We start from the raw sequence: 22269 nt of genomic DNA on the forward strand, positions 1-22269 counted from the left end.
CAATTGTAGTAGTAAAATAGTAGACTGTAGTCAGAGGTTGTGGGTGCAAATGCCATAAATCATAACTATACAATACTGCATTTCCTTAATAATATTTACATAAAATTAAAAACTCTATACCAGTGGCACAAATCCCCTGCTGTAAACTGTGATATGTAGAACTGGAACATGCATATGTACAATACATGCATATTTCAAGGATTATTTTCAGCAACCAGTAGTATAATATCTATCTGTTAGAATGTATACTTAACTGTAATACTTCATATAAAACAGTTGTGCAATTGTGTTAATGCATTGCATGTCACCTATGAGGGTACTACTTTTATCTCTTTTTTTCTCTCACCTCAACCCTTAGGTCTCTTTTTTATTTTCTATTGTGTGTTGTCAAAATGTTTATATACCATCCATGCATGCTGCATAAGTAAGTGCTACACAGCACAATCAGGTAAGTCAGCTCCATTGGATCAGCCTGCCCTATCTCCACCAGCTCCAGCACAAATACCCAACATGTCTGGAAGCCAACTTGGCAGTACTGCCTCTGCTGCCACTGCACTACCTGGGTCCTCAGGTAGTACTTCCCTGGAAGCTGGTGTAGTGGTACCCTCTGGGAGCAGTGACAGAGGTGATGATTTTATCACCCACCAGGAGATGTCAGGGTTGGTGCTTAGGGTCATGCATATGTGAATGCATATGCCTGATGGAGAGGCCACTCTCCCTCATAGTCCATAGGAGGAAGAGACATCAAGCACTCCAGCTGCATGCAGATTTAGGGGATAGTGATGAGAGTCTAGTGGGTGAGGACTTGATTCTCACTGTCTCCAAGCTTGATGGGCATGAGCCTGTGTTGTCCCCTCCCTCACCCCAATCATGGTGTCCCCCAACCTTTTGCATACTTCACTGTACCTGTATCTTGTCTTGTTTGCCTTGTTTGTTTGCATTTGCTTCCTCGTTTACCCAAACTTACCCAGTCCAGACATACCTACTTCCCTTACCAGCAGTCCTCTCTTAATTAATTAAAAAAAATGGGCACCTGTCCCACAAAAACAATGTCCCATACATAGCTTTCCATTTTGAACATGTGTCTCCTTGACACACTTGATTCAGTGCAATTGGCTATACAACATGATTTCACTGTAGTCACCCCTCTCTCTGTGGGTGTCAGTCCAAATTCAGCTGATATTCTGCACATATGATCAGGTTTTACTGTTGAAGAAATGGATAGCTATGGTTCTTTCCTACCACCCTCCACACATTCCTGTATTGCTTTCCCTTTGTTCTTCTTCCTGCTTGCTCTCCATTTCACCACGTTCCTATCTTCCTCATTTTAACACCTATAATCTGGTCAAAAAAATGAATCACACACAACACTTATAAGTAACAGAAAAAACAATGGATCCCTTCCCTTTTTGGCCTCTGTGATTGCATAGAGTTTGACATCACAGAGCAATGTCAATTGACAGTGAATGGGAGGACAATGCTGCAGTTACCTCCATGCAATGTTGCTTAACCCTGCTGCACTATGCCAACACACAACAACACATGTGCTATAAAGAATTAATGTCACTGCATTATCACTGTTTATTTAAACATATTAAGATACACCTGGATTCAAATCCAGTATCATCTGGACTCAAAAAGAAATGTGTTAATGTATTTACACCTGCTGCCACATAATCAGTTAAGCAGCAGGTATGTTTCATAGATGCAATACTAACTCTCAGACTTTAGCAATGTGGCTCATATTTGTGCACTGCTTAACTACGTGCAAGCAGGGAAAGTAATATAAATCTGTATCTCATATGTGCAAACACTTTGCCAGCATTTACACAAATCCACTGCTTGCTGCACTATGGAAAACTAAATATTACTATGTATTAGTGCTGTTTACTGTCCATTTCCTGTTTATGACATGAAATTACATGTAGAAACATAAGAACCTGAATGTCCTATCTAATACTATGTCACATATTTACAATACAGCCATATGCTGCCACTCCCCTGGTGTCTCAGTACTTTTTTCACACATACATCAAATACACTACATAAATTATTATCAAATGGTTTGTGATATGCAATGCACATCAATCTGGTAAAATGCAGAACTAGAACTACTGAACTATAAGCCTAAACAGCCTTATCTGCAAGGCTATGGAAGAAATCATTGTGGACCTTATCCACAAGGACATAAGTGACCTTCAACATACTTAACCAACCCATTTGGGTTTTGACAAGATTAGATCTTGCATATTAAACCTAGTGGACTTCTTTGCTAATTACCCCAAAGACCTGAATGAGGGATAATAGGAGATACTGTCTATGTTGATTTATCCAAGGCCTTTGATACTATCCCCCATTCAGGTATCATAAAGAAAATCTCCCATCTGGGGATTAACCCATACATTACTAGATAGATAGCCACTTGGCTGACCGACAGAACACACACTATCAAAGTTAGGGACTGCAGCTCCATGACTAGACCACTTACCAGTGGAATACCATAAGGATCTGTGCTGGGACCTCAACTATTTGGAAACAATTTCTCTGAAGTCCATGCAAAGGTAGTAAGCCTGTGGCTTACCAGATTTGCAGATGACTGTCTACTGGGCACATTCATATAGGGTCCCCCAATGACATCAACATATTGCAGAAAGGCCTGACACAGACAGATGATTGATGCCAAACTTATAGACTGAACCTTAAAGCAAAAATGCCTCATTGTCCTCTTTGGCAATGAAGTACCCCTGCTAATTATGAAATTCATACCACTCCTCTGAGCTCAAACAATGTTGTGAGACTTGGAAACACATATTGATAGCAATCTACACTTCAATCACTATTTGTCCATAGTGGTGAGACACACATTCTACATTGTGCACCTCATAAACAAAGACATCACATCCAAGACCAGGGAGGTCATAGCACCACTGTACTTGGACCTTATCAAACCACTAGTTGAGTACAATGCTCCCTTATCCCTGTACCTCACCAGACACCTGCAACAACTGGAGAAAATACATATGTTTGTGACTGGGAGAATCCAGGACCTCCAAAGCATAATATACATGGAGAGACTGAAAGACAGTCACTGCATTTAGTATTATGCAGGCTGCTGAGAGTTGACCAATGCCTGGCCTACAGAGCAGTATCAGACCCTGCCATACTGGAAATGCTGGACTTCTGCAAATCAGTTGTGGAAAGAATACCTTTATCAAGAGATCTCAACCTAGCCTGTGACATGAACACAACATGTTGACAGAACAGATATATCTTCCAGCAATTGCCTCTCCTCTGTAGTAGGTTCCAACTGTATGTGAAGTAGCACTTCGGAATGACCCTATTCAAGCACAACCTTGACAAAAGGATGGGTGATTGTAACAATGACAATCTAACTATGCTCAATAAGGGTAGTTATGCTTTTACAGAGTTAGGCTTGTAAACACCCTATGGCCTAACCTCCTATGAACCTATGAAGGTATGAACCTATACAGGCCTCCCAACACCTTGTCTCCAACATGTCCTGCTGATGTCATCCACTATAAGTTGTCTTGCAGCCTTGTGAAATTCAGCCTTGTGAAATTCAGACTTGTGCTGTGGTGCTAGAGTAAAGTACTGACTTCTGCATTCTGTATACTGAGATAGGAAGGGGTTCTGTTCTCACTGCAGTCAAATTTATGCTTGTGTGTGTGTATGTGTGTGTGTGTGTGTGTATGTGTGTGTGTGTGTGTGTGTGTGTGTGTGTGTGTGTGTGTGTGTGTGTGTGTGTGTGTGTGTGTGTGCATGTGTGTCTATGTGTGTGCACACATGTGTATGTGTGTGCGTGTGCGCATGTATGCATGTGCACATGTGTGTGCATGCCTGCGTGTGTGTGTGTGTGTGTGTGTGTGTGTGTGTGTGTGTGTGTGTGTGTGTGTGTGTCTGTGTGTGTGCCTGTGTGTGTGTGTGTGTGTGTGTGTGTGTGTGTGTGTGTGTGTGTGTGTGTGTGTGTGTGTGTGTGGAAGTGTGTATCATACAGTACCTCTCCAATCCCATGGAATGACAATATTTTGATACTTAAACATGCCTGCACATCAATTTCATGCAGTCCTCCCAACATCTTTGCTCCAACATGCCCTGCTGATATCATGCACTACAGGTTGACCTGCAGTCTTGTAAAAGTCAGATTTATGCTGTAGCCCATGTAGAATGTACTGAGTTCTGTAGTCTGTGTACACAGAGTGAGAGTGGGAGGGTGGCCTAATGGTTAAGGTGTTTGTCTTACAAACACAAGGTGCAAGGTTTGAGTCTCACAAGGGATAATTGGCTAGGCTTAAAATGGCTCACAAGGGCAGTTAGCTTAGTACTAATCTATGAACCTATGAACCTATGAACCTATATGTAGAGGTTCTATTCTCACTGCAATCAACCTGAGTGTATGTATGTGTTTGCGCTTGCTTGACATTATAGAGGGTCTTTTACACCAGCAGGTGGGACACTGTTATTGCCATATTCTTATCACCAGACATTGCTGATGTCATCAGTTATAAATTGTTGCCTGAGACACTCCAAATCAGACTTGAGCTGTGGTGCTTGCCTTAAATAGAGAGTAATGTAGTATGTGTTCTTAGATAGGTAGTGGCATATTCTCACTGCAGTCAACTGGGGTGTATGTCTGTATGTGCCCTTTCTTGATAATATAGAGAGTCTTTTACACCAGCATGAGGGACACTGTTATTTCCATATTCTCCTCATGAGACACTGCTAATGTCATTGGGTATATCTCATTTGTAGATGTGCACTATTCCCACTAGGGTAGGGTTAGAGACTGGCCTGGCAGAAGTTGCTTCATCCTATACAATACAGATTACAGTGACATGGATTTCAGTCTTTCCACACACATCATGGCATGGTTTGCAGGCACTGTGCTTTCTTGCTGAGTAATCCTTGTGGTCTTACCACTTGCTGCATGTGTCTGGTGAGGAACTTGCAAAAGAGAGTATTATACTTTTGTAATTTCTCCAAGTCTTTTGGGATTCTAATACCATGACAGTAATGGACCACATTCCTAAGTCAAAGTATGATTAAAGTTTATGAAATTAGTATTGTTTCAATCTTTGATGTCAGCCAGTAGTGCTCTTCCCAGCACCTGCAATGTGCCCAGTAATGACTCCTTCGGCAGTTTGTATGGAGTTACATGTACTGGTAACATAACAAAATATGATTGTAAATTCGTTTTTTTTTTAAGACCAGTTGCTCCAACTACTTTTGGAACTGTCTGGGTACCTTTCTGCCACACTGCACTTATTTCTGTCTGTATATCCTGATACTTTATGACTTTGTGTCTCTCTGTATGTAAGACACTGCCATGATGACATATGCAGGATTACTTCTAATTTGAATTACTTTGACCTAAATCGCCTTTAGTGTGAGTTGACTTATTTTTATTATGTATATCACCAAGTTGGTAGACCAGTGTATCCATAGATAGTATCTAAATATGTTGACATGTGTGAAGTGACCTATATCTCAGGTCCAGTGATCAGGTCTGTACATAAGGGCTCACTGCTAGATGAAAAGCTATGGCAGATCAACAAGCATTATGTATGAATTAATGGAGAGCTGAGGTTAAACAGGTTAAGGAAAAGATGACCATAGGTATATTCAGCACTTACAAGGATGTTAGCAGGTATATTGTCTGGACCCATGGAAGTGTTTTTTTTTTTTTATAATAATATAATTTATAATGAGACTAGACTGACAGAGATAATAAGGGAAACTGAATTAGATGGGCAGTGGGAGGACTTAAATTTAGTCAGTGAGTGAAGATGGAGCTAAATTTGACAGCAATCATTTTTAGTGATAACCTCAGGATCAGAGTAATTAAAGTCATATGATACCAGTTCAGGGCAGAAATGAGAGCTACATTTGAAATTCCTGATACACTTAAAGAAAGCATTGTCACTGACTTTATTGGAAGTGGCAAATTCTAACTCATAGGTGGCTTTTAAGAAACCTTCATATTTTTGTTAGCTAATTTAAAATCTCTTCTGTAATTTCTTCATATCTTTTGGGTTTCTAATATAATGACAGGAATGGACCCCACTCCTAAGTTAAAATATGATTAAAGTTCATAAAATTAGTATTGTTTCAATCTTTGATGACAACCAAAAGTGCTGTTTAGCACCTGCAGTGTGCCCAGTAATGACTGCTTCTGCAATTCATATGGAGTTACATGTATTGGTAACATATCTAAATATGATTGTAGATTTTTTTTTATAAGACCCTTTGCTACTACTGCTAATAGAACTGTACGAGTATCTTTCTTTCACATTGCTCTCATTTCTGCCTGCAGATCCTGATATTTTATGACTTTCTGTGTCTCTTTGTATGTAAGACACAGTAGTCACTGGGTGTGGCGATTTCAATGATCAATGATACTTTTGTCTTCTTTTCATGGACCACTATATCCAGTTTTCTAGCATCTGTCTTTTGAACTGTCAGTAATGGATGATCCCATATGATGTAGACTTCTTCATTTTCTATGATGCTTTGTGGCTTATGTTTCCAGTGTTTTTCAGCCACTTCAACACCATGTTTGAACAATCCCCAGTGCAACAGTCTTGCCACATTGTTATGCCTTTCAGTATACAGTCCTTCTACCATTAGTATGTTGCAACCAGCAATGTGGTGTGCAAATGTTTCCAATACAGTTTTTCAAACGGTTTCTCCCACATGTTCAATGGACTTTATAAACCAATGTGTACGTAGCTCACTATCTTGGGCTGCCAGTATTAACCTTTCATTTCTTGGTTTGAATTTGCTTCTCCTTAACCATTCCGGTGTTTGTTCCTGATCAACATGAGGTTCTTCCAGAAGATTTCTACACTTGCAACTATATTTATGCATTTTCCACATTTCTTGGCTTCTCATCTGGTCCTTCACATTATATTCTTGCTTTTGTTTTTTGGCACATTCACTTGCTTGATTTTTAACTACTTATTGTTTGATTTCCGCTCCTGCTTGGTGCCAATATGCTTCTGCTAGGTTAAGCAGCGAAGTTATCTTAGATTTATTCTCCTCATGTTTCAAAACTTTCACTATGTTTGGGTCTTGTAAGGTCAACAGATAAGTGTGTAGTCCCACAATTGCAGATATTTGCATGTAATCAATTTCAAGGAGGACCATCCCTCCTTCGGAACAGGGAATATATAATCTTGGTATGCACTGATTTTTATGAGTCATTTGGTGAGCATGAAGAATCTTTCTTGTTTTCCTGTCTAATCTATCGAACACATTTTGGGACCAGTCAATCACTCCAAAACTGTAAGTAAGGACAGGAAGAGCAAATTGCTTTATAGCTTGGATTTTGTTCCTAGATGTCAGTGCTGTTTTCAGGATTAATATAAGTCTTCTGATGTATTTCTTACTAACTTTTATTCACATTTATTCATGTTTTATTGTTGATCCATCATCAGTTCCCAAATATTTATATACTCCTTCTTGCTCAAGTTCTTTTATATCACATTCTTTTCCCAAACTGGTGTTTTCCTGCTTTAAATGTTACTTTTGCACATTTATCAAGACAAAATGACATTCTTATATCATATGAAAAAGTCTTGATAACTTGATGTTGTGCTTTCAGTTCCTCATCTGATGAACTATACAGTTTTAAATCATAAAGAAAGAGAAGTTGAGAAGGCTTTACACTTTGTTGTTTTCTAAGAGCCAAATTATACCCATGGCCTAAGCTGTTAAGTAGACAGCTTAATGGGTTAAGAGCAAGGCAGAATAACAAGGGTGACAAAGCGTCACCCTGAAATATCCCCTTTGAAGTTTTACCCTGGGATAATAATTTGTCCTTTATCATGGCTTAATTGCAAAGTGGTCTGCCACTGTTTCATGGTCGCTGTAAAGTAGTCAATCAGTGTAGGGTATATCTTATACATTTTAAGCACTATTTTATCAATGAATGTGGGATGCTATCAAATGTTTTTTTGCAGTCAATCCATGTCATACTTAGATTATCCCCCTTTTTACAGTTCTAGTAGGAGCATTGTTTTTCCTGTTGTTAGCCATGCGGGTGTCTGTTTGGGGTGCACATATAAGTAGTTCTTACTCGTGGATAAATTTTGTGAAAGATGTTAATACTTTTAACCAAAAGTTAGATACTGCATCTAGGGTTGGGGTTTTCCAAACAGAGGCTTTTCTTAACTTTGTTTCATTCTCTCTGGCTTCATCCCATTTCATATTCTATACCTTTAAACTTTGTATTCTGTCTTTTACTTCTTCTATTAATTTAGCATCTTTATTATGTTCCACAGGATCTTCATAGATACTTCTCCAAAATGTATCTATTTCTTCTTTTTTGATGGTCTTTCAATTCCTTTTACCTTGTTTCCCAGTTCTCTATAAAACTTTTGGTCACCAATAAATTGCGTATTTTGCTCTTTTTCTTTATATTTATCTTTGTATCTTCTAGGCTTTTCCACCTGTGCTGAAATTTTTAGTTTGTTATTTGCAATAGTGCATGATAGATCCAGATATGTTCTAATACTGTGCATTGTTTTTATCACATCTATATTTCGTAATATTTTTGTTAATCTATTCCCTCTTCTAGAGCGTTCTAACAGTGACACTTCTTGCCTTAATTGCTTTATAGTTTTCTCTATTCTATATTTCCATGATGGTATTCAGTTTACCCCTTTCCTTTCCCTCACTACCCTGTGTTCTTGTGGTAGAACATTATCAGTTATTAATTTACTTGGACAGTAATATATCCTGTTTACTTTGGTTATATCTCATGAATCTCTATGAACAGTCCTAATTTCTGTGGTCATTTGTTTTAACAGACTTCTGACTTTTTGAGTTTTATTGACCTTCTGAAGTCTATTTCTTTCATTTATCTTAATATATCTACCTATATCTATTAAATCAAGCAACTATTCTCTTAGCTCATTTTCTTGAGGGCACATCCCTTGTTTTCCATTTCCTGTGAGCGTTCTATAGAAAGTTCTATAGCATCTTCCTGTGGCACATTCTCTTCAATTTCATCCTGTGCCATCTGTTGTTTTGTCATATGGAAACTCACTGGCCTATTGCTCCTCAACATTGACTGCAACAGAGTTTCTACAGTTTCTTCTTCCTTCCCTTGCTTTCTAACTTCAAGTGAATGTTTATACTGGTTTCCTGTGGAAGGTTCCAACATATCTTCATATGGCACTTGACCAATTGGTTCCTGTTCCACTGATTTCCCCTTAATTTTGATATCCATTGCTCTATCCTGTTATGGTGCTTTCTGAATTAGATTTTCTACACTGAATCCTTCACTTTGCAGGTACTCCACAGCCTCAATTTCTATTTTTTTAACTTCTCCATTACTATTGTCCTTTTCTACTTTTCCTCTTTGTCTTTTTATTTTTTGTATTGTAAAGGTTTCCATGTCCAAATTCCTTTGCCTGTCTTTCTCTTCAAATATCATTGGTGATGTTCTTTTTGTATTGTTTAGTTATGCTTTCTCCTTTGCATAAATATTACACCATATTAAATCTCGTTTTCTTTCCCATGCCCATATTTCTTCTTTAGATGTCTCCTGATTTTCCTGCTTCTTCTTACTTTGGAGACTTACTCCATCATGCTGTGATGTGACCATACCTCTCAACCTGGAAACATCAAAAATCTGGACAAGGCCCATGAAAAATAGCTACAAATCTGTACGCTGATTAACATTAAATGTGCATACATAAATATATAACCCTGCCCACTCCACTGGAATTGTGGGATACCAACTTTCAAATGCAAACTAAAGAACAGAACCAAAATATGGCACCAGAGTCCCCCTGCAGCCATTCCAATGTCTCATTACCTGGCTATTTTGCCCCATTTACCATAAATGCCAATGTGTGCATACTGCTTTACTTCTACAATGATTATTTGGATTTTCTTTTTACATTTTATAGCACAATGCACAAACACAAATAATCATCTCCTAAACAAAGCAATACTGTTACTGCCTCACAATGAAAATAGACTTAGCATTAAGACTTCTCTGCCCTTGAAACTCACATTCATTGAAACAGCATTGAAACCCACACTACATCTAAAGAAAATGCATCTGGCCTGTGGTGGATAAAGATTACCTTTGGGCTGTTTTCAAATCATAGACCTCTTGCAGAAAAAACCCAAAACATACATGTGTTCTTTGATACACCTTCCTGACCTTATTAAATTATATTCCTTGTATAATACAGCACACTTGTTAGACTTAGAGCATATTCTAAATTTATTCTTTGAACATTTTTCCAGTAGCCAATGAAACAAAATGCATGAACCAATAATGACGAAACTGCTCAATTCAGAACATTCCCATCATAAAAGTCTACTTACACACACACACACAGACACACACAGACACACACACACACACACACACACACACACACACACACACACACACACACACACACACACACACACACACACACACACACGCATGCACACACACACACACACACACATATATATATATATATATATATATATATATATATATATATATATATATATATGTATGTATGCATCAAAATAGAATGACAGTAGTATAAGCCATAGGCATCTTTCACAACGTCTTGCACTTATTTTCAATTTCATTTTTTTTTTGGGGGGGGGGGGCAAAAAGCTAAAAAAACAGGGATATATTTTAAACATTCCTTGCATAATTTTGGAAAGTTGCTAGAATAGAATGTTATGTTACCACCATGCATTTCATTGCCAACCAAGTCTTGAAACCCGGACCCTGTGCACTATAGTCAGAGCAACATACCACTATGCCAAATCACCATAGCTCTCAACATCTTAGCACAAAAAACCTGGACAAAGCCAATACTGGGGGAATATAGGGACAAATTTCAAATACTTATCTTATAAACTTAAAAAAATTGTTAGACTAAAAGGTTTTATGTTACCATTTATTTTCTGAAGAATATGAAATTCAAATGCCTGTCATTAGTGAATTCAATCCTTCAGTGATTTGCCACAAAAGGCCTGTCAGCTACATTCATGTTCCCTTCAAACAGTGTGAGTAATACACAAAAAATACACAAAAAATCTAGGATTCCTGTGTAGACAATGTCACAGTTTACTTCATTATTCATAAAAAAGGGGTGCAGAAGCACTACTAGTCCAAATATTATATTATGGAATTGTATCTCTGGATACCTAACAAAAGGCTTTATCCAAAGCACTTATTGTGGCCTACAACAAAATGGCTAAATGCATATCAATCAAGCAATCCCATTCACACCACCTTAACATCCCCAATGAGTACACAAAATGATATATGAAAATAGAATAAAATGTATGCAACTTACTTTCACTCACAAACTACTTTTAACCTGTCTTTCCCAGATCTTAACTCAACATATGCTGACATACACAACATAATATGCTAAGGTCCTCAAGCAAATTATTTTTAGCATAAAAGTAAAAATAAATTTGGTAGTACACTACTTACCCCACGTCTTATTTAAGTGAAACATTCTTCCATGACATGAGAGCACCTACTTTAGATACCACATGTTTATTACAGTGCAAGCCTCTCCTAAATGCCACAGCAATGTGTAAGTCCTGTAATATCTCATAGACTATTTAACAACATTACTAATATTATTATCAATAGCCCATTCTGAATTATACATTTCCTGTACACTGCCAAATACAAATGCAGTATTTTTTTATACTGATCGTAAGGCATCTTTATATAAAACCACTACATAAATTGTAAACTCATATACTGACACACACACACACACAGACACATGCATGCACACTCCTGAAATTCAGTTCAAGCAGCGTTCACGAGAAGAGAAAAATAAAAATACCTCAAAACATGTTCCGCTCACAGATCCAAGCTCTGCAGTACACAACTCAGTTCAAGCAATGTTCTTGAGAAGAGAAAAATAAAAATACCTCAAACATGCTCCGCTCGCAGATCCAAGCTCTGCAGTACCAGAAGATGCTAGCTCAAGCTATGCAATAACAATACCCAGGCATTCAATTCCTGCAGATCCAAGTTTCCATTCAATTAAGATGCACGTTTGCTGAAGCTCTGCAGTACTCAGGCATTCACTTCCTCAATTCTCGACCCACTGTCAGATCCAAGTAAATGAGTTGAGAGATTCGTCCTTCCCGGGCAGAAAGAAGCCCGACCTGCTTGCAGAAGTTTCCATTCAATTCTCGACCCAAACAGTTAAGATTCATACTTAAACAGTCCTTTCTAGGGAGAAAGCAGGTGGAAATGTGTACATGTGAGCTCTTGAGTTCAATTCCGACAGGCTGGTGGAGCTGATGTCATCGTGCACGTGATGACATCAGCTGAAAACGCAGAAAAATAAAACTTTTAAAAAAAGGTGGGGAAAATTTGGAAATGAAGGGGTGCCACTCGGGAATAGTGGCACCCCATTATTTGGACCCCAAAACTCGGTAAAAAACAAGTAATTTGGTATGGTTGGGAGGTATGGATGTGACCTGTGTTAGACATTCTACACTAAATCCCTTACTTTGCAGCCACTCCATAACTTCAACTTCTATTTTTTAACTTCTACTTTACTAATTTTACTTTCTATATTCCATCTTTGTGATATTTTTTTTTTTTATTGCAAAATTTTCCATATCCAGATGCCTTTGCCTGCATTTCTCTTTGAATATCTTTGGGGCTGCCTTCTTTATATTGATTAATTTGGCTTTCTCCTTTGTATAAATGTTGCACCATATCAAAGCTCTCTTTCTTTCCCATGGCCATATTACTTTTTTATACTTTTCAAATATCTCTGGGTTTTGTTGTTTATATTTTTGCACTTCCTCAAATGTTTCTTTTTCCAAACAGATCCAGATCAAAGTTTCTTGATCTATATACGGTTTTTCACAAATCTGTTGTATTAATGAACACGATTTTTCATTTGAATCTTCTGACAGTTTTTCCTGTGGAAGTATTTTTCCTTCATCTAATTTCTCTCTTGATTGTTTTGTATATCTTGTGTCTGCAAATTCTGGGCTTTTTGCGTAATAGTAACAATACATAATTTATTTTTTATCCTCAGTAGTCCACTTTATCATCTTTATGGCTCTTCTTTAGCCTATCATTTTTTTGTGATTTTTGTGGACTACTACTTCCTTCTACAACTGGGGGGCCATCTTCCAGCTAGGTCTGGCCTGGCCCCATTGTAGGAATGTTTCTGTATTTTGAGAATTCTGCACTGTCATCTTTTCTAGTCCTTGCGCCAGTGTGCCTACCAGTATTGGGCACTTTTTTATCCTGGGTCTTGTACACCCAGCTCTCTTTTTTAATTTTTAACCTACTTCTGTTCATGGTATATGCTATATAAATACAGTCTATATATCAGTGTTCTCCTGGTGAGATTTTGTGAAAAACAGGTTCCACCTCACAAAGGTACTCACCAAGACTTGAGGATGAATTCACTTTCAGCAATGATACTCTTCTTTCCTTGCTGACTTATCATCTCTCCATTTGGACCCCATTTATTGTGAGGGCTGGAGGATATCATATAGGGTCATTATTTTTTTCCCTTTTGCTGTGCCATTTATTGATGTGGTCATTCTGTAAGAAGGGTTTATTCCTGAATTTGCCATTGTACTTTAGTTTATGGGAACAGATGCCTCAAGACAACTCTTTTGATGGAAGTAGAATTTGAAGCCAAATGCAACAGTTTGAGCAAAAGTTTTGGTGCATGTTGGGGCCACAATTAAATGTATATAAGTTATCCAAGAACAATTGAAGAATAGGTATGAAGTGGTCACTAAATGTTTTACTGCACAGTGAAGGGGCAGTGTTGGTTCTGAGAGATAATGTCATGGTTTGGTGAATTAACCAAAACATGTGGCTTATGGTGGGGGAACAGGCATTCAAAATATCCATGACGGAAAATTTAAGAAGGACCGAACCTCTAGTGGGACTGCATACAATCTGGCCTAGGGAGGTGGCACTTACAAAAATGTATGAACTGTTGTGAGAACGTATTATTGGGTATATAGGTGTCTTTGTCTATGGAAGTATAGTGGAAATCTTCTAGAAGCACTGAATGAACACACGAGTCCTCTGAAAAGCAACCATCCCGTATCATTGCATGCACTTAATCAGGAACTTTCCAAAATGAGAACATCGACTAACTTTAAAACGACATTTCATCACACTGCTAAAAAAATCCAGAAATTAAAACAAAATATTTTCTGTCCCTATTGTGAGATCTGTGGCTAAATAGTGACTAAAACACTTATAAGCACTCACACAAAATATAAAATGGGTTAACATGAGTAAAAACAAGGAAGACACATTTTAGAACCATCAGAATATTTTATTTTTATTTTGTTTCACTTTTTGCACCGGTGCCAATTTTATATCAGGTTTCCCCCAGTTGTTGAGTTAATCAATTTCCCCTCAGGTTCTAAAGTCCTACAACTCATTTTCATCTCATCAGAATGAGATTTGAGTACCCAGAATGATGCAGATATCCATTTGTAGAATTGGAAATTTTTACTTATGGCTCTAATGCTAATGTTTCACCTACTGTGCCTTCCCATAGGCACTAAAGGGAAGTATGCAGTTGGCCTTAACATGGATGTATCTACATTTATGAATGATGTAATCCTCCACAGGCCTGCAGTGCTTCATGCATCCTTAATACCTCTGCATATTTTTATGACCCTACTAGGGATAGTAATATGCAGTGATTACCCCAAGAATGAACACCCCAACCTTCCCTATAATAAATGTGGTTAGTGACTCATCATTCTGCCCCCTCAAAATTCCAGATCATCCATTACCAAGGCTACTAATTAATCCAGGAGCATCTGGGTCATAGTTACAGCTTTACCATTTTAGATCATATAGCTGACATGTTCAGTGTGATCTGAACCATCAACCGTTGTTGACTGTGGTGCTTAAGCAATTGACTTATGATAATAGAATGCAATTTATATTACTTTTTTAAAGTAAAAATATGGCTATGCATTCTGCAAGACCAAAATGATTTCTATGTTTAGTACCACACTATGCCTGAGAGTGTCACTGGGCTGGAGAGAGGGTGCTAAGGTTCACTTATCACTCGCAAACCCTGAAGTCAATATTCAAACATTGAATATCATACTAGTCTGAATTGTACTGCTCCAGACAGGAAAAGGTTGCATATTACTCAAGTAATCACTCAATATACACAATTTCCAAATAGCTTCATGCAGAGGATTAAAACAACAACAATAATAACAATAATAATAATTCTATAGAAGGACTGCATATTTTCAGTCTTTTTTTTTATTTTTAATTTAGCATCTTATTCTAGGATATGTCCTGCTATGCTGCAAACCATCCCTGAATGTCATCTGGTAGTATTACAAAAGCTATATAAAAATCACAGGTAAACAAGTCATTACATGAGTGAAAAAATGTGGATAAGACCATATTTAGAAATGAAGTGCAGGAATTTAAAATTCCATACATTTTTGGTATGTGTTTTTCTTACTGTTCTGCTTTACTTAATTTGTACATATTTGTCTGCATTGTTTTTATCCAGTGGGCCCTGAACTACTTCAAGCAAAGACACTGTTCTTTTACAGTGAAGCCAAAGATCACCTGGTGGCATAACATAGATGTTATTTGGGGATTTAAGTCATCATGTATTTGCATAAATGCATTTTTGGTATACCTAGAGAATGCATTAGAACATCACCATTTCTCAAAGGTATTTTTAGAAAGCACTCAAGATAATTTTAACATTAATGGCTTAAGTAATTAAAAATTGGCCTCGGCTCCTGCTATTTCGTTGAAATCCAGTTTAGAATTGATTTATTTTGAACATAATATGATAATCTTGCCATGCATTTCTAATGTAAAACCGCACTGTGGCTTATTGATATTTTCTTTTATTCATGAGCCAGGCAAGTGACAGGACTGCAAAATCAATGCAATGGTTAATATAAATTAAAATATCTGCATTCATCTTGTCCAATAAAAGTGTTAGCACTGAAACAATAAAAAGTCACTTAGAATTAGCAGATTCTCATTTTTCAGAGTATGAATATTTTTTTTTAATTTTGTAAATCACAAGATAGACGTTTATGAATGATACTATATAAGTCTGATGATTTAACCCATTTTTGTTGTATCTCCTTTCTGCTCCCTTTTTCTCACTCTTCTTTGAGTGCCATATCATTTTACCCATAACCAGTCATTCACACTGCACTGATAAATGTTGTTGTTTTGTTACTGTCATTATTGCTAAATTCATGTTGTGGACTTTACTTTTTGTCAGGTGATGCCTTATGTATTTTGATTGAAGACCAGGCCTGCAAATTGATTATTGCCACTGTGTTGTTAAAGAACTGAAAAGGGCATCACAGCACACATTTCTTAGTGTATTTGTATTATTCCTTTAGGATATTTAGGCTTTAATAACCACTCTGATTGTCAGTATTTTTTTTTTATTTTTATCTGATGTCAAAATTTCAGAAAAACGCCTTATTGTTTGCTACATATCCACTACTACACAAATTATATGATCTGTTGTCACTGCAAGCCCTAAAGGGGGGAGAAAGATTAATAGCCTTTTAGTATATCATTTAAAGTTTAAGGATTGCTAGATGAAAAATGCCTTCTTAAATAATAAAAGCACAGAACCAGTTCAGTGATTTTCCAGATGCGTGTCTCATTGACAGAGGTCAAATATCAATACAGTTGTGTTTACCATCATGTAAGACTCAAGATAAAATATTCTGATACCTTGTATATAGCATGGTTTTGGAATTATTAATATTAATGCAATATCTGACACCTAGAGGTGCAGTAGGAGGTAACTGCAGAAATGCCTGGATGTGCACTCGGCTGTAATGAGTTAACTTATGTCCTCAGTTCTCAGTTGGCCATGAGCTTTTTTATTTAAGCTTGTTTTCCTAGGAGAATCATTTACAGTAAAAGCAGATGCAATTAAATGATGCATTTCATTTTGTGATGTGTTAGACCAGATGAGATTATCTCCTTTTTAAGGCACACCGAGGATTACACAGATTTACAACAGTTAGCACAGATAGAAAAAAGAGTTCACACTGAAGCCAGTTATACAGGTATAGAGAAAAGAACTGGTTGACAAACATTTCTTTTTTTCAAAATGTATGCATGTGCAGACATATCCCTCTCTTTTATTTAGGCTGACATGCTTACAACTTGTTCAAGGCTGAAATGTTTGCATGACAGAAAAAATGAGAAGTACAGTGCATTTTCTGAGTCCATGATGTTCATTCATGTACCAACTTGCTGAAATGTATGAAAGTCGGACTGTTTATGTATTACTAAGTATGTCCTTACAGCATGAGCATGCATGAAGTGCTGCACACAGCATAGAGCCATGCATTGAAAATGGTAGTATTTTGAGCTGTTCCTTGTGGAGTTGCTATCTAGCAAGAAGGGATCGCCTTTAAAAGGCAGCATTGGGAAAGGGATTAGTTAGATGGGAATTAAGGGACTGCGTCTGGCTGACATTTTAGCTTAGAAGATAAAGCATATTTGGGCTGAGGGCTAGCTTGTTGGTTGGTTTTCTCTGCCTGTATAAAGTCATCACTTCTGTGCAATACTGCTCATCACACAGTGGCAGTTAGCAGTGTTCTATACAGACACAGGTGCTTAGGTATGCAAATTCCCTATAAAATACACCCTATCAGTTCTTGAGCACATAGCTGTGAGATGAGCTCCAGTTTTGCATGAAAAGGAGCACATCTCTGTAGACTTAGACTAAGTTTGTACTTCTTAACCAACTAACACCATAGTAAATCTGCTCTTCTTTCTAGTGGTCATACAAAGAGGAGCATACATCCTTTGATACCATTCCCCTTGAAACCCATTATTTTTGTAACTGAAACAATGGATTAGCACTTTTACTGTAGCAGTTGTCTCATGTTTTCTGACAGCCCCCTAATGCTTAAACAATCTAATAAAGTATGTGAGAAATGTACTTATAGCCTCTCTCTGGAGACAATGTTGTCTCCTACAGCCACTACAAATACCAGACAAGTTGTCAGAAGCTCACTACACTACAAAATATCTGCTATACACTCTATGGGACAAACACATATATCTACATATGCTGAGGCTCTTAAAAGTAATATACCAAAGCCAGAACCTCAAAGACAACCAAGGCACAATAATTCCAATAAATGCCTTAAACAACCTCTAAAATACAGTATCAAAGCAACAGTCACCACAGCACATTTAGCCTCAACTCACAGGGTCTCTAAGGCTAAGCCCATCAGGCAGACCACCACACAATCCATCATCCTGTCATATCAGACTCCATTGTGAGGCACACTCAAGTCCTATTCATCAGGCTGAGCAAGGAGAAGGTTACTGTCAGTTGCCTTTCATGGGCAAGTATCTGCTAGATCTCATACTCACACAGGCTTCTGAACTATAAGTACCAGTATAACTCAGTTATAGAACTTGTGGGAGTAAATGACCTGACCTGCACCTCCCTGGAATATATGAAGGGATACATGCTGGAGATATTGGACTATGTGCCCCAGGGCAGTAAGAACCTAGCACTGAGCAGTTTTCTACCTTCTCCAAGGATGATACTACAAAATGTACACAGGCTAATTGACTGTAATAATTGGCTTAGTTTTTGGTGTGATTCGATGGGGGTACAATATTTATCGACCTGGGTGTATATGGTTGGAAGACTATGCTGCTTTGCTATATATGGTCTGTCCATACTGGCTAAAACATCATCCACCCTACAGTGGCTTTTTAGGCATTAACATCCTGATAAACCTTCTAACATAAGAAAACCAACCCAAGAAAATCTAAACGTGTTACTGCTCAATGGCAGGAGTGTAAACAGGAAACTCCATTCCCTGCAAGGTCTCTTCACTCTGGAGAATGTAGACATCTGTGCAGTTACTGAGACTTTTGAATATCTATCCCCGGGATTCATGAAGCTTGGCGCAAGGAGGCGTTAGCCTTGCTCTGACCATGCTGCATAGAGATGGCACAGTAGCACCACATGCATATTAATGAAGGCGTGCTGCCACAACGTCCACATGCATAGGAAATGCGTGTGAGTGCAGGGGGTGTGTCTAAGTGCTGCATGGAAGTGTGAACATATCGGCTGCATACATGCAACCTAAAATGCTGACTAGTACAGCCTGCCTCTAATAATAATCACTCCTGTCAGTGTCTGTGGATACTGAAATGTATGCAAAACATACAAGACAGTTTTGCGAACACCAAAATAAAAAGTAAACACAAAGGCACGTAGCTGAATACTGAGTCCCCGTCCCTCGAACAAATGACATTTAAAATCCCGTGCCCGTATTCCATTGTAGTGTTGATTGCTATACCAAGTGGAAGCGAAACCCAGCGTGTTAGCACGCCGCTGCCATTTGCTAAGCCTAGCTCAATGGTTAGGGTTACCACCTGTCCCACATTGTGAGGGACAGTCCCCCTCTGGGCAGTTGTGTCCATACCAAAACCATTATAAATGTTAAATGTCCTGCGATTGTAGGACATAATTATGTCCCATATTTTATGTAATAATTCCATACAATACTTATTTCTGTATGTAAAATACCTAAATGTTACAAGAAATGGAAAAAGCAACTAAACAAAACAGAATAAGCAACTAAACTATTACAACAATAAACTATCAGTTAGGCATAAAACAAAAGTGCTATCCTTTGTACTGACCGTGGGTATGTGTTGGCCTGTAAAATCTGATGTGTGTCCCGAAAATGTCCCATTTTGGTCATATGAAAAGGTGACAACCCTACCAATGGTCAGAGCATTCGCTCAATATCTGCCCATTTGTGGTCAAAGTCGTCCTTGTCTGTATGGCCCAAAGATGAACGGGTATTACCCGGGTTTACCTACCATGTCATGAAAGATAAGTATTTGCGTGTACGTATGTGCATGAAGTACAGCATGTGGAAGATCAAAAATGCTAGGGTCGTCCTCACAACCATATTGGTACCAGAGATATGTAGTGTACGCAATGTATTCTGTTGACTGTGCCATGAGCCATCAACCAGTGAAGGGATGGATGGTGTGTGTGCAATATGGGGGGTGATGGGTAATGTAATAATTCGGCAAGGGGAGACTGGGTTGGATGCACAATAGGTGAACTGGAGGTGTACGAGGGAGCAGTGAGCAGAAAGAAAACCAAACAACAGACATTCACATCCGCAATACATCCTGACAGGCCATACTGTAGAACACAATCCCACAAACATGTGAACATTAAAATGTGCGATACACATGTACAGAAATGTTACCAGCTCACACCCACATAATGGTCTGGCCTGAACTGAGCCATCCATCCCAAACACACCTGGATACATAACTGAATACCCATCATCCCCTCCACAACACACGACCCCCCCTTCCTGAATGTCCACCAAAACCACCCATACACGGGCTGCTAGCTTGGCACAGCCATATCTGCACATAGTGACCCCTACTCATATCTAGTAGGCAGTCTCACCCTAGGCAGTCTCAGGATTGCTAACTATTTATCCCTTCCATGTATACCCCTACCTCATTTTCGTAAAGCCAAAAGAATTGAGGTCATTGGTCCCCACAATTTTTGGCTATCCCTCATGGGATAAGTATCTGTTCTAAACATTAGACTTGGTGTCACGACACGATGTCCAGTCCCATAGGCATCTGGACACAAGTTGTATGAGAAGTTATCCACAACCCTGGTCAGCCTCCAGCCGGTCCTGCAGAACCTACAACCTGGGATTAAACACCTGACCATGATGCACGTCTCCCCACATGCATTATCGGGAATATATACCATTCATATTTTCATGGTGGCAGTTGGATATAGGGTGATTAAGGCGCTTTAAAGCAGACGTCCCACTCTGTGAGGGACAGTCCCTTTTTGAGCAGTTGTGTCCTGACCAAAAATAATAAAATGGCAAATGTCCTGAGATTGTAGGAAATAATTGTGTCCCATATTTCATGTCGCAGTTGCATAAAATAGTTATTTCTGTATGTAAAATACCTAAATGTTACAAAAAGCAAAATAAGCAACTAAACTGCTACAAGAATAAGCTTTCATTTAGGCAAAAAAGTAAAGTTCTATCCTTTGTACTGACTGTGGGCATGTGTCGGCCTGTAAAATCTGATGTGTGTTCCAAAAATATCCCACTTTGGCCATTGGAAAAGGTGGCAACCCTAGAAATAAGCGGGTATGCAAGCGTGTATGCATGACGGTAAGTGGCGGTGATTCAACAGTATGGGAAATGTAAATAAGCATGTAGGTGTATATGCATGTGTATGTACAGACTGATATAGATATTTATATATATATATATATATATATATATATATATATATATATATATATATATATATATATATATATATATATATATGTATAGATATGAAGAATGTACATGGTCACAATATAGCAGTCATAATGAATGTGAAGGGAAACAGCAGTGGAACCCTCACCCCCGTAATATTTAGTGCTGTTAAATCAGATTGGCCACAGGTGAGCACACCTCTGCATCCCCAACCAGAGGTAGGATGCTAAAAGTGGAACTAACTATGTCCCCATGCTAAGTCTGACTTTCAACTAGGTACACGGCAGTCTTGGTCCCCAGTCAGACAAGCCTAAACCTGGATAACCACATGAACACCCCGACAATCAAATACATGTATGTGCCAGGACTATAGGCTTTGGAGGTCTCAATATACCTTGAGTGAGTCAACATGTGGCACGGGACCAGAGCAGTAGGGAATGGCGCATGTGTATTAGTGCAGTTTCCCCAACAGGAAAATGGATGCCTGCTATGTTAGTGAAGTGTTGAGGTGTGTGTTTGGGTAGCTATGAACCATGGGTATACATATAAATGAAGCAGAACACCAATAGTGCAGTGGTTAGAGCATCCAACTATCGAGCAGACATTGCCGTTTCGACTGCAGCACACACCATTTATGACACATAATCTGTATAGAAGCGTATATTGCTAATTTTATGCTGTATAACAATATAATACCAATGAAATGTGAACTGGGGTGACATATCACGGTAAGAATGTAGAAGGATTTTGCGTGACGTGAATCCGCGGTTAAACAAACAACTGCAGCTGAAAAGTGTTGTACTCACCCTTTGTCCAATGGCCCTTGTTCCGCCCAGCAACACAATATACCGTGTCGGCCAGGCCCGATGATAGGATCCTACACATCACAATCAATGTGATTTATCAGTAAGCCATGGCAGTTATACC

The sequence above is a fragment of the Protopterus annectens genome, chromosome 4.part0, assembly GCF_019279795.1.
Source record: "Protopterus annectens isolate FY-2018-M chromosome 4.part0, PAN1.0, whole genome shotgun sequence".
Taxonomy (NCBI): Eukaryota; Metazoa; Chordata; order Ceratodontiformes; family Protopteridae; genus Protopterus; species Protopterus annectens.